The sequence below is a fragment of the Aedes albopictus genome, chromosome 1 (assembly GCF_035046485.1).
Source record: "Aedes albopictus strain Foshan chromosome 1, AalbF5, whole genome shotgun sequence".
Lineage (NCBI taxonomy): Eukaryota > Metazoa > Arthropoda > Insecta > Diptera > Culicidae > Aedes > Aedes albopictus.
Window position 1 is genome coordinate 551,932 of NC_085136.1, and position 13,777 is coordinate 565,708.

The 13,777-nt window shown below is 42.4% G+C and overlaps 2 protein-coding genes across 3 annotated transcripts in view; one reads left to right on the plus strand and one right to left on the minus strand.

The window, feature by feature from the left end:
- Positions 1 to 13,777, minus strand: part of LOC109405198 (mucin-5AC) — a 173,124-nt gene that overhangs the window by 56,399 nt on the left and 102,948 nt on the right. The gene's annotated exons all lie outside the window — the stretch shown is intronic.
- Positions 9,686 to 13,777, plus strand: part of LOC109412872 (serine-rich adhesin for platelets) — a 101,247-nt gene continuing 97,155 nt past the window's right edge. The window contains exon 1 of the mRNA XM_029864510.2: positions 9,686 to 10,121. The gene's annotated coding sequence lies outside the window, so the exon portion shown is untranslated. The remainder of the gene's footprint in view (positions 10,122 to 13,777) is intronic.

Consider the following 13,777-nt stretch of genomic DNA (forward strand, 5'->3'; position numbering starts at 1 on the left):
ATTACCTGAACTACAAGTTATTTTTTCTCAAGACCGCAAGAAATCCGCTGAGATTTATAGATAAATTTTAGACCGCCGCGCCGGTAGGTTGATGGATAGAATAGAAAAAGTTGACAACGCTCCTAGGTCTCCACATGTTCTGGAAACGCTCGCGTTCAAACTGTCAGCAGGGCGCATTAGCAACAGATGTCACTTCATATTATTTATCATCCAGCAGCTATCGCGCACTCCCATCACCGCATCCACCCGCAAGTAATTGTCTTGACAATTTGTGCTCATATGACTGTTGATTATCGTTCGTTAGCAGGTTGATTTGTTCACCTTTTTCAGGTTTTTTTTTTCCGGGAAGGAATTTGCTGGAATAAATGAGACTAAATACGCAAGAGCAAAAATGATGACGCAGGAAGTCTCGGCATAACGGGGTTGAAATGTATGGAAATTTCGCACTTAGGGTAATTAGTGATTTTACCGTGGACACTGACAAAGTTGATGCGCAAAAAAGGGACCAAATATCACTTTGCACAAAAAAAACAATAGTATTATTTTACAAGGTTTATCAAAATGCATTTTGTCCTAAAACTGTTTCCTTTCGATAACTATTTGATAATTAGAAAAAAAAGAAACAGACAAACGTCTACTGAAAGCGCAAACATCACGCAGTACCTGAACTTATCAAACTTGGGCAATATGCCCGACGTGATTTGCATCCTATCGAACAAACCACCTTACTGCATGAAACAGAGTCGCACTCAATTCGTCACTAACGCACGTGCAGCGTAAACCACACGGCGGAGTTGACCATCATTGGCCCAAAGTACATCTACCCTCCCATATCAACCATCGAACCGGTAGCTTTATTACGAATCAACGAACTCACTGCTTGTCCCCGAGTGAGGTCATCCCAACCCGCAATAGTCCATCCATTCATCCATCCAGCCCGAATATTAATATTTTGCGGTATTCTTGACCAGCACAGCGCACCATCCGCAACGAGAGCGACTCATCGTTATCCACAGTTATATTGCAAATAAACCGCGTATATGGACGTACTTGTCGTTCTCGAACTACCTACTACTGCAGCTGTTGTGAGCTGGCAGTACGAGAAAAGCCAACGATATTGGACAGGTGGATTGGAAGAAAAAGACGAAAGAATAAGATATTTAGAGACGGCATGGCGACGACACCTTAACTGCCATGAATCGCATACTTGTCCCATTTGCATAGGAAATCCAGCAAAGATGGGACTGATATGCGATTCACGGCAGTTAATGATTGTTAACTCTTATTGAAGTTTTTTTAGAATAAGTATATTGGGATTCTAAAAAAACTACTGAGAACTTAATCCTGGTAATAAGGATTTATTTTTCCAGTGATTATGTTTACTTTCATTTATCGTTACCAAATGAAGTATTATAAAGCAAACAATATCCTCATTCGATGAATAAATGTTTAAATTGTTAAGTATGGACGCTCCAAGTCTTCAGAGAAAAATCGTCTATAAGGTGATCATCGGTGATAAAAGATATATCCTATTAGAGGAATTTATAGTCCACAGCTGGGACGTTTCCATTTGGGGTAGCACAGATTTAGAGAATATAACTTATGATTGAATCATATTTCAACAAATTAATCAAATACTATGTGTGTATTATAAACTGCGTGGATTATAAGAAAAGAGACGAGGAAAAAATACACGGGCCGTGCTACTTCATCAAAAAATCCACGGATTCAGAGGTGTGTAAATAAATACTTTGAAGTTTATCAAGAGCGCCTATTAAATATATCCCAAATAACATTTTGATGGTCAAATACTCTTGTAGAGGTTTTGAGAACCGTCATAAAACAACATCCCTTTTCTTGGGTTTTATGATGATTCTTAGAACCTCTTCTAGTCTATTTGACTAAAAAAATTGTTACTGACGATGTAAGCCCAAGCAAATCTTAACTATGTTACTTGTGGTGTCAATATTACAAGGAAGTCAATGTGAACAGAGAACTTAAAGTCACGCATTTTGATTTTTTAAACAGTACATTATCAGCGCTAAACAAACCTTAAAAACGATCCTTCCTAAACAATGACGTGTTTCCATAGCGAATCCACCCAAATCACCTCCCAAGAAGTTTGGCCTTCCCTCGAGCGGCAATTACCAAATTCCAATCACTTTTAAAGCCAAACCTTTTCTTCCTTGAAACTCCGCTAAAAACCATTTTTAAACGATTTCAATTAGTACGGCACGCACCACAAATAAATGTCCAGATACCTGCGTCCGCGCCCGCAAATCTCAAAACAACGATACTAGGACTGAGTCAACGAAACCTCTCACCGGACGACAGCAGCAGCAGCAGTCGGTTCGGTATCATGATTTCTGGCGATCGATCGGGCAGACAGCGCAGCAGTCAAAGCCAACAACAGCACTGCACAGAGAGACCGAGAGAAGAACGAGTGTTTAACACAGGCTGGCTGGGCTCGCTGAACTGCATTGGAACGATCGTTAAGCAGCCCTGGTGAGCTGCCTGAAATGGGTTTTTACTTTTGTTACGTTTGAGGAGAAAGGTACTGTGATGGCACTTTTCCCTGAGCTGTTTGAAATCAATCCATTTATTATTTATTTTTATGATTCACCTGACAACATATCCTAATGAAAAAGTAGTAGTAATAAAAAAATCCTTGCATTTTGGTATCATGGACATTTACAGAAAAAAAATCCTAACATACCCAAGTAAAATTTTTTAGTCAGCTAAACTAGAAGTTTTCTTAGAACGGTCATGACCAATAGACCGGCCCACATTTGTATGGCGAGAAAAAAAAGTTGGAAAAATTCACGGGGCACCCTCTAGAATCGTGCCTTTGGATGAGAAGAACAATCTGTGAAAGATTCACCTCAATCGGTTTAAAACTGAGCTGGCGCAAATGAGTTGAAGGTTTGTATGGGATTTTCAGTTCAAATATATGGCGAATTGGATGACCTACAGTCTCTCACTCAGTACGCCGATTCAGCGAGTTCGATTAAGCTCAGAATTGAAAGAATGGTAGTTGATACCCTAAGGAACAACTTTGTAGAAGACCATATCATGATAAAACTTAATGTAGTTGCGATTTCAGCTAACGAAAGCAGGATGAGGACATCTTCCCCCGTTTACTCTCGGTTGTTACATGTAGCACGTGTTTGTCGGTCGAAGCTTGCGCGCTACATCATAGGCAGCTATGTATTTCTTCATTGTTTCGATACCCGCCCACGTGCGTGAGCAATTGAAATGAAGGACAACATAGCCGCCTATGATGTAGAGCGCAAGTTTCGAACAGCAAACACGTGCTGCATGTAACAACTGAGAGTAAACGGGGGAAGATTTCCTCATCCTGCTTTCGTTAGCTGGAACCGCAACTAAATTAAGTTTTATCATGATATGGTCTTCTACAAAGTTGTTCCTAAGGGTATCAACTATTATTTTTTCAATTATGAGCCAAATCAAACTCTTTCAACCAGCGTGCTGAATGAGGGACTGGAGGTCATCCAATTTCCCATATATTTGGACTGAAGATCCCATACAAACCTTAAACTCATTTGCGCCAGCTCAGTTTTAAACCAATTGAGCTGAAATTTTCACAGATTGCTCATCTCATCCAAATGCACGATTCTAGAGGGTGCCCCGTGGAATTTTTCGACATTTTTGTATTTGGGCCAGTCTAATGACCAATTAGGATGCCAAGGACTAAGCTCATGGTGCGGAAAAAGCTCCTCCAACATCTCTGGAGATTGCTCTGAAGGAGTCATTACACCTCTCGTCTTGGCCATCACGATCCTGTAGGCAGAGACCCTCGAAGCATGCATTTTTGCTTGCCCTTATCTTGGTTTCGCTCTTCCTCAGATCCTGCTCGCTGCTACCGCCGCCTAGCCCGTAAGCGCCTCGCTAAATACACCTTCGTCGAAGTATGGCCTTCCACATGCGAGGGCTTGGCCTTGGCCTAACTGCCTCTTCTCATACCCGCTGCTTGCTACTGTTGTTGTCGATACTCTAGCGAATCGCCAGATGATCGCTGTGAATGTAGCTATCATCTATCTCCAGTTCGAACTACTTGTTAGGCCAGGTCTACAAAAAGTAACGTCAATTATCGACTCCGCATCGTTCCGACTAATGGTACTCTTGGTACCGACATTATCCAGGTCGACATCTGGTATGGCCAGTGTCTCGAGCAGGATCTGACCCCGCTGGTTCGTGAAACGGCTTCCCCATTCCACAGCCCAGGCATTGAAGTCACCCGCTATTACCACTGGCCTTCGCCCTGTCAGCACGGTCGCCATACAGTCCAGTATATGCGTGAATTGCTCCATCAACCACCGCGGAAGCGCATGACAGCTACAGAAGAAGACTCCGTTTACTTTGGCGCCCACGTAGCCCTCATAGGTAGTAGACACTCACTCCTGAGCGGGATATTTACCCGTCGTCCTTATAGCCGCCATTTTTCTGGAACCATCCGAGACCCAATTTCCGTTGCCGGCGGGTACTCGGTATGGGTTCGCTATGATGGCGATATACGTCCCCTACTCAGCAACCGCCTGACAAAGCTATTGCTGAGCTGCGTCACAGTGGTTCAGGTTCAGCCGCGTTACCTACACTGTGATTTGTTCAATGCGGCTTTCTTGAAGGCCGGGCACCTTGGACCACCCGTTGGGTGCCTGTTGTTCACGGATTTTCCGGTACAAATAAGACAAATGGATGGACTCGCACAGCCTTGTGCCTTATGGCCTTCGGCGCCGCATCTCCTGCACAGTTTGCTTCTGTAAGGGCCTTTGCAGTCCCATGATTTGTGTCCTGGTTCCAGACACCTGAAGCAAACCTCCGGTGGCTCATGAAAGGTCAGATGGCATACTGACCAGCCTACCTTGATCTTCCTTAAGTACGCATGTACGTCCGCCACAGGTAGCTGTAGCAAGGCTAACCGTGTCCCTGCCTGCCCCTTCCGTAACACGCCTTTTCCGGCTGCGGTGGCCACCTGCACCTCGCACTGTTGCCGGAGTGCCGTGACGAGCTCTTCCGCTTCGGTGACCTCGTCTCGGTTCTTCACCTTTAGAGTCGCCTCTGCTGTAGGAGCCCTCACCTCGACTCCTTCGACAAGAACTTCTTTTGCCAGACTTTTGTAGGCGGCACCCTTGCGTTCCTTGTCGCGCTTGAACTTTAGGATCATTTCACTCGTACGTCTAATACTGCGCACATCGGCTCCAGGTCCACGAGCTTGGCGTCGCTTCACATCGTCCTCAAGATGTCTCAGTCCCTGATCTCATCGACTTGTAGTTTTTACTTCTGCCTGTTCTGCTCGATTTTTGTCCAAAGGGGGTCCTTCCCTTGGTTCGTCCGACTCTGTGGTTGCTGAGGGCCTAACAACGGTACACTGTTCCCTTCCATCCGGGACGAATCAGCCTATTCAGGCCCACCCTTCCCAGCTTTCCGGGATGCCTGGCTGGGGTCCGACTTGCCGACATTACTGACGACCATCGGGGTTAGTATCCGCCTAGCTTTGTGGGCACCGCCAGACAGCTCCTCACCCGACGGCTACCTCACCCGCTTCTGTGAGTGGTTTTCAAAAGCAGTCGCATTCGCCACACCTTTTGGGCTTCCTGCGAAACCGAAGGCCTTCGTCTGGGTTTCTTTTGGCCGATTCTGCCACTGCTAATGTCTTCACGAGTCTCTCTTGATCTCACTTAGCATCGTCCATCGACTTACGAAGTCACAACAGAGCCGTTTTGAGGTCCTTGCTTATGTGCGTCCACGAAGCAAAGTCGATGATCTTGCCAAGCTGCTGCTCAGCCACATCTATTGCAGATAGCCCATTCCTTTTTTGGTTGATGGATGATGAGGCTCCCTAAACGATCGAGCATGTTTTTGCCTCCTCGATCACTCATTCATCGGCACGGGTTCCTTGATGCCTTGAATTGGGATTAGTAGTCCTATTCTTAGTCGGCGACTACGCGGCTGACTCGCAAGCGGGGGAGTTCGCCAGGCCCTGGGACTGTAATTCCTACTATCCCAAACAAGTCTCTCTTATCTATTGCAGAATGAGCACGTCTCTCACACAGGAAAATTGCGGCAGGACGGCCTTCCTCATTTTTCTCGGTTTTCACGAACGACCAGAATACCTTAGGATTACGACGGAATCTATACTGCGTGCGTCTTGTGTAGCGTTTGTAGGGATAACGATTGTAGCTGCGATAATCATTGCATGTCAAGGCAAATGCGCGTTTAGTGAATGCATTCTTGTTTACACTATATTTCCGAAGTGCTCTGGACCTTAACCGTTTCAACTGCCGCAAACGCCCATTACTCCATACTGGCTTGGAAGTTCGAAGCCGTTGAGGAATATGATCTGCAATTATCTGACTCATTGTACAGGGGATAGACAAAATGATCGGGACAGGCGAAATTTTCACTTTTTAAAAAATGTTCAATTAGCTGTAATGTTTCGAAAAGTGCATCAAATATTCTCAAATTTTTACTGTAAGTTCTTCAACTAGTTGTGTATCAATGGACAAAATTTGGAAAAGATCGGACATTTCTTTACGAAGTTATAAAGATTTTTGAAAAAGGTAAAATTATCCGACAGTCAACTTTGAGCTGTTATATCTTCGGATTCAATGAACCGATTGTAATGAAATTTTGACCATTTATTACTTATATAATGAGCTATGAAAAACCATTAACTTAACTTAATATTCTTAACACGGAAGAAAATTATAACGATTAGATTATTCTTCTAATAAAACACCATATTATCCAAAACATTAACATCGTTTCAAAATTCAAGATTCAAATTATAGTTCATTTAGTTTCTCTCTAATTGACTTATATATAAATGAGTTTTGAAGGAAAGTAACAACATAGCCGCCAATAAATTGAAAAAGTAATGGGATGCATATTAAAAATAGACCAATTTATTAAAAAATCGTGAAAAAAATAAAATCGCTATAACTTTTTCGCTTGTTAAAAATTTCAAGTTAAGTCAAATGTTTTTCAGAGTTCATTATATAAGTCTTGAATTGTCAAAATTTCTTTGCAATCGGTTCATTGAATCCGGAAATATAACAGCTCAAAGTTGGCTATCGGATAATTTTATCTTTTTCAAAAATCTTTATAACTTCGTGAAGAATTGTCCGATCTTTTTGTTTTGATCCAAATTTTGTCCACTGATACACAACTAGTTGTAGAACTTACAGTAAAAAATTCAGAATATTTGATGCACTTTTCGAAAAGTTACAGCTAGTTGAACATTTTTTGGAAAGTGAAAATTTTGCCTGTCCCGATCATTTTGTCTATCCCCTGTATGAGTAAATTTGTCATCCAGCCTCATCAACACAAGAACACGTGTCAAGAAAATTTCAGTCAACTTGCGTGAGGCTTGCGTCATGGAATCAAAATCCGCTCTAGAGAAGTCCAGAGCCAGCGCACCTTTGATAACTTCGTAGCCTATTCTCTAGAGATAATGATCGCTATTTCTAATGCGGAATTGTCACGAACAGCGCAGAGAGAGCAACTATTTGAGAATCAGATAATTGCGATTCAAAACTGTGCTGATCTGGACCAAGCCGTACAAGTATAAAGCATCCAAAGGGTGCATGTTGATACTGGCATACTAAATAGAACAAAGAACGTCAATACATAGATGGTACTTCGTTTGATTGTAATAGCCACAAAGAAGAACCAAATGATTGTTGTTCAATATAGTCAACACAGCACCAATGGAGTTGATGTGGTTGTCAACGTATACCATGTCAGTTTAACGAACCGGCGACAGAGCACCAATGCTTATGATCGACCAGATAGCTTGTACTACGACGTCGTAGTCAGTATCTGCAGTTGCTTCGAAGAAATCGTCAGTCTTTTTTCTTTAATTTCTTTGTATTTGTGAATTTTAACTTAAGGCGAAACTGGAAGCATTTTCTCATTTTTTCGGTTTTTGATTTTTTATTAAATAACGAAGCAATATTTTCAAAATCGGTTTTCGTGCACATGTAGAGTATGGATCAAGGTATCGTCTGACGTAAGCTTGAGACTCGATGACGTAAGCTTGAGGCTCTGCTATGATGGGATACATTACCCTAACGTTGCCGACCAAGCTCGGTAGTAGTCGACCGGACGAGATTGCATAAAAACTAGAAAGCGAACTTTATTCAGGCAAATTCGATGTCCACAGCTGACCGTACTTGCCTTCAATCGGTGTTTGGAAGACCATGGCATGGCATGGCAATCGACAAGGCGCAAACTTCTCAAATGGAGGAGAACGTGCCTCTGGAGCCGACCTACTAATACCTGATACACAGGGCCAGAACGACTGTTGTGCGTTGGCTGCTACAACTCGACTATAATGGGAAGACTAGGGGCTTCCACAATGCTAGTTGAGATCGTAAGTTTCGAAGGTGGATGATAACATCTTTCATTCCCGTTGATGCTGTGACTATTTTAGTAAGTAAGTAAACAAGTAGGTTAATAAGTAAGTATGTAAGTAAACAATGTAGTAGGCCGTGATTTGTTTAGTAATTAAGTTATGTGAGAATAAAGAAAGATGGAGTCTGCACCGAACGCGTTTCAATTATGCTCCCTACAATTCAGAAGTGGGATAACCCAGTCCAAATATGGAAGCAAAATTGAAGCTATTTGTCACGCAACGTTACCGAGTGATTACAGTATTGGCAGGACTTGGCTGGGAGAAAACTCATTTAAGCACCGGAAGATGGGGAATATGTAGATGAATGTAACACACTTCAAGAAGTTTGCGGAGGAAGTTATGGAAAGAGCGAAGTTGGATATTCAAGATGTAATCATAAGTGAAGAATCATGGCTACTGCATGTCCAGGGAGAAGCCGCATTACAACTCGGAGTCTGAGTCACCGAGTTGGAGTTCAAAGGAAAATGACGTTGGAATGGAGAGTAGTCACATCGAGGACGATGTGTTCTGTCAGAATGGCCGAACTGTAGTAGGCCGTGATGTGTTTAGTAATTAAGTTATGTGAGAATAAAGAAAGATGGAGTCTGCACCGAACGCGTTTCAATTATGCTCCCTACAACAAGTAAGTAAATAAGCAAACATGTAAGTTAGTAAGTAACTGAACAAGTTAATAAGTAAGTAGATACATATTCGTTTACTATTTTTACTGGATGTAGACTGGAATGACCGTCAGCAACGTCAGACAAGGTTTATGATCGCTATTTGAAAGCACTAAACTCATCTTTTTTTCTTTAAATCGTTCAGAAGGAAGATAAAATACAGTACGATAACACGTTGAGATGATCCCATGAAAATTAACTTTGTAAAAGCAATGTTGAAATCCGGTGCAAGTTCACTGTATTTACTGAACAATCTTCACAAGTCAGCAAAGTCCCTCCTCACCGCAGGTGAATTGATTCAGATAATGCCTTTAGCAACCCAACCACCAAAAATCTCCCAAGCAGCAGCAGCAACCAACAGCAACTGAAATGCTCGCTAATATCGTTCGCTTTCAGTTTCGTTCGAACCACAGCTCGGTCCAGAAGCATTCTAGCATTCAGTCGTTTTTTGTCGTCGTCGTCGTTGTCGTTGTTGAAAGTACCCGTCGTCGTCGTTGGCGTTTGTTGAAAAAGTGTGTGCGCGCGCGAGTTCGTTGCGATCGCGGAGTTTGGGCTCTCATCGGTGGTCGGTGGTGGTACGCTGCAGCAGCCCAGCCAGCGAATTAAGTCTCCAGCAGTCCAGTCAAGTGCTGCTGAGAGAGGTGTGAAAGGAAAAAAAGGTCACAGAACTAACAATTGTGTTGAGAGTTGCGGCGGCGCAGGGTTGTGTGGTGTCTTAGTCCCTCCGACAAGTGTTGTTTGTTGCTTGTGTACAAGACGTATATTATCGTGCTACTGTTGTTGCAAACGAAACGAATTGGGGTTCAGTGGGTTATGCTATGACCCCAGAGATTCGCTAGAGGCAGCGAGTGGGTGAGAAGAGAAGACCACGTGTGTATGGGGAGCCGTTATTTCGCACAGATGACTACAGCAGTGGTGCGACCCCTACCTAGGTGTGTGCATTATGAGGTCTTAGAAGTGAGGAGTGTAATGTAACGCGTGGAATGTGCAATCGTCAATTACGCGGGCGTGAGAACCTAAAAAGAGTAAGAAAATTTTCTTGGCTATTTTATTTTTTGCTATTACTGTTGAAAAACTTGTGTTTATTTTCGGAAAGAAGGTTACCACGCCGTGAGGTTTTGCCTTCTTTTGAATGGAGTCAGTCGTCGAAGAGCTGGTACATGTGGTGTGTTGTGATCTTGATAGTTCTCTCTTCGGACGTTGGCGTTCGGGGTTGGTCGACGAATGTACAAGAAACAAGGCTGCAAAATTTTAATGATTTAGTGCACCAACAGGTTTGGGCGCAGATTAATACAAAAGTTGGTATGAAGAACAATAACAAAAACTACAACAGGTGCGATGAGACGGGTACGACAAGTGTGATTCAGACTGTCCATGGAAGAAGAAGGCCAGTGACTATTAATCAAGCAAAAGTTAAATAATGTGTGGATTCGAAATCGTATTGAGTAGAAGAGTGAAATAAAAACAATGTTATTTATATCAATAACACTGATCGACTGTGAAAAGGATAGTGATAAGTGTGAAACTTGAAAGCTTAGGATAACATTGGTTGCAACTTGTATAAAGTTAGAACGCCGGTCGTAATGTAAGATTGTACAATCTTACAGAAAACCAGCGAAGTAATACTGGAGGTGTCAAATGTATCGAACAATATCGATGAACATTATTTCGAAACTGCGCCAATACTTCGATCTGGACGATTTTTTTTTGTGTACGAAAATCAATGAATAGCTTTTTACCTCGGTTTCCAATTCGACTGACAAATGTTTTCAAGGATATTCTTATTTGTTTCACGCCAGTACTGACTCAGTACTGATCTAGTAAAAAAAATCAGTAGGTTCAAGATATATTCACCTGATCGTAAAACAAATTCTATGCCGTAGATATCCAGCTCTTCAACTAGTCGATGCTATGATTAGAACTGTGCCTTTTTCGACATAGGGGAACTTATGTACTTTAGGCAGTTTTGTTCTCTTCGTCATGGAGGATTTTTTGAAACCTGTTGAACTCAGAGTTGGCTTTAAATTCTTCCCAATCATGCTGAATTATATGACCAAGTTTCAGACAATTTGACCGACAAAACCCCCCATGACGAAGAGAACAGACCTGCCGATAATACCCAAAGTCACTCTAGTATCAATACTTGTCTGTGAGAAAATATCGATTTTCTAAGTTGAATCTTGAATCAGGACACTATGATGATAGGTACAGTTACGGCATGTCATTTAACAGAACAAAGTTAGTCAAACGAATCACGAGACATGGAAAAAAATTTTGTGCATTATAAATTCGTGTCAATCAAGACTACAACTGAGTTCTATAATTGCTTGAACTGCATTAAGATGATTGACGATAACCTATACGAAATGTATGCTAGCTCTACGTCTACCAAACAAGCCCGCATACTTAAAACATGTAGAATTGCATAAATCTAAACAAAAAATCTGCCAGACGCGGATGGATATCCAAAGCCTAGGCAGATGAACCATGCGACCCGAACCTCCGCACAGAGCCTATCTCTCTACTCCATCAATACTTCACAACTCCCATCCCCGGTGCAACATTAGGCCCGCGCAAAGTGCAAACATCGAGTAGGTCCAACCACTTCACCGCGTGCAACCATCACCAATTATGGCTCGTGGGAAAAACAACTATCTATCGAGCTACCACTGACTGCTGAGATCCACTGAAGCAGCTTGCTTCTACCACCACTCGTCGTAGTCGTCGCGAGAAGATGTATTCAAACATCCCCGAATGCGAATGCGATGATGATGGCCCCTACGTGTGCCGGTTTGTTTACAAATTAGAAGCCTGAAAGGTCAACCGCTGACCAAACCAGACCAGCTCGTAGACGCTGCTAGTGACGCCGATTGAATCGAGGTTCCGAATGCGAATGATGATGAGTCGCTCGCTGCGCTGTTGCTACATGCGGTTGCTTCCAGTTCTTCCTGAACACCCAAATCGTTGCTATTCATATATTCCATCATGGAATGCATTCCGGATTGTGCAAAACGCGCCAATTTTTGCAGGAGACTTAGAGCCGCGACGGCTCACGAAACGATTTCCCTCTGAATCTTAAATCACTCAAATTTTACGATCACCGATGCCCCGTGCATGCATGGGTGATTTCAGATTCCGAACAGGTTATCCGTGTCCCCTTCCCAAAAGCTTTAGCGGCGGCGATGGCTCGATCGGGGGTGTTCTCGACAACTTGATGATCACCGTCGCGTCGTCATCAGGTGATTTCGATTCCTATTAGGAAGCGCGACACACGATTGCCAATAAAGCAACGGAAAATGCCTTCGAATGGTTTTGTTGTGTAGAATTTAGTGACCACACAGGGAATGTGGAGACTGTTCCTGTTCTTCAAATATAAAATTTTTCTGTTATACAAATAGCTATGGAAAATTTTAAAAACAAATTAAAGATACCGTAAACCGGGGTCAAATTGATCTCCGGGTCGATCAAATTGATCATACGTTAGAAAATGCATACTTTAACCCTCTGAAGCCGGATTTTTTCCAAGCGTTATTACAGTTTATTCTTCGTATTTCTGTGGTTTTGGTGCTCAACTGCATAAAAAGGGTAGGTAGAATATGATCTAGAATATTTTTTTCTGGATATCTTAGGTCATTCAAACTGTTTTTGAGTTCAGATCGAAAAGCCTACGGGTGTAACGGTTTTTTCATTATACAAAGCAACGATTGGCATACTGTTAGTCCAGTTAGTCTGCTGAAAATTCAATAGACATTATCAGATCCGTTGGGATATCTTAAATCATCCAAACTGTTCTTGAGATTACATCCTGAAGTCTACGGGCGCAACGGTAACTGCTTTCATTATACAGAGCTACGATTTGTACTCTATCATGTCCAGTAAGTCTTCTGAAAGTTCTAAACACAGTATAAGATCAAGTGGGGATATTCTAGCTGATCCAAACTGTCTTGAGTTTAGATCCAAAAGTCTACGGGTGTAACGGTAACTTGTGTATTAGTAACGATTTGTAATCTATCATGTCCGGTAAGTCTTCTGAAAGTTCAATACACAGTATCAGATCAGTCGGGATGTTCTAGGTCATCCAAACTGTTCTTGAGTTTAGCTCCTAAAGCCTAGGATGTAACGGTTCTTTCATTGTAGAAAGCAACGATTTGTATTCTGTCATGTCCAGTAAGTCTTCTGAAAGTTCAATAGACAGTACATATCAGATCTGTTGGGATATCCTAGGTCATCAAAACCATTCTTGAGATTACATCCTAAAGTATAAGGGTGTTTAGCGCACTTTTTTCATTATACAAAACTACAATATGTAACGTGTCATGTCCAGTAAATCTGCTGAATGTTCAATGGGCATCATCAGATCAGCTGAGGTAATTTAAACTATTATGATGTTTTAAATCTACAGCAGTTGAAGCTTCTGTTTTGGCTATACAGAGTTATGTTCTATAATCCTGTGTGTGGGTATGGAGGAGGGGTCTTCCAACCCTCCATTCACGGCAAGTACGATGTAGCTACGAATAGTCCAGCTTCTGATCCACCTTCCGGTTTCAGCGGATATTTCGGCGGAATTCAGCCGTCACACAGCGAGGTACCTGAAGGCTACGACGTCAGCTCGAACGTTCCCCCAGTTGAACGTATGGACAACAAACATGACAACGCCTACATCTCCATCTACTACCAAAAC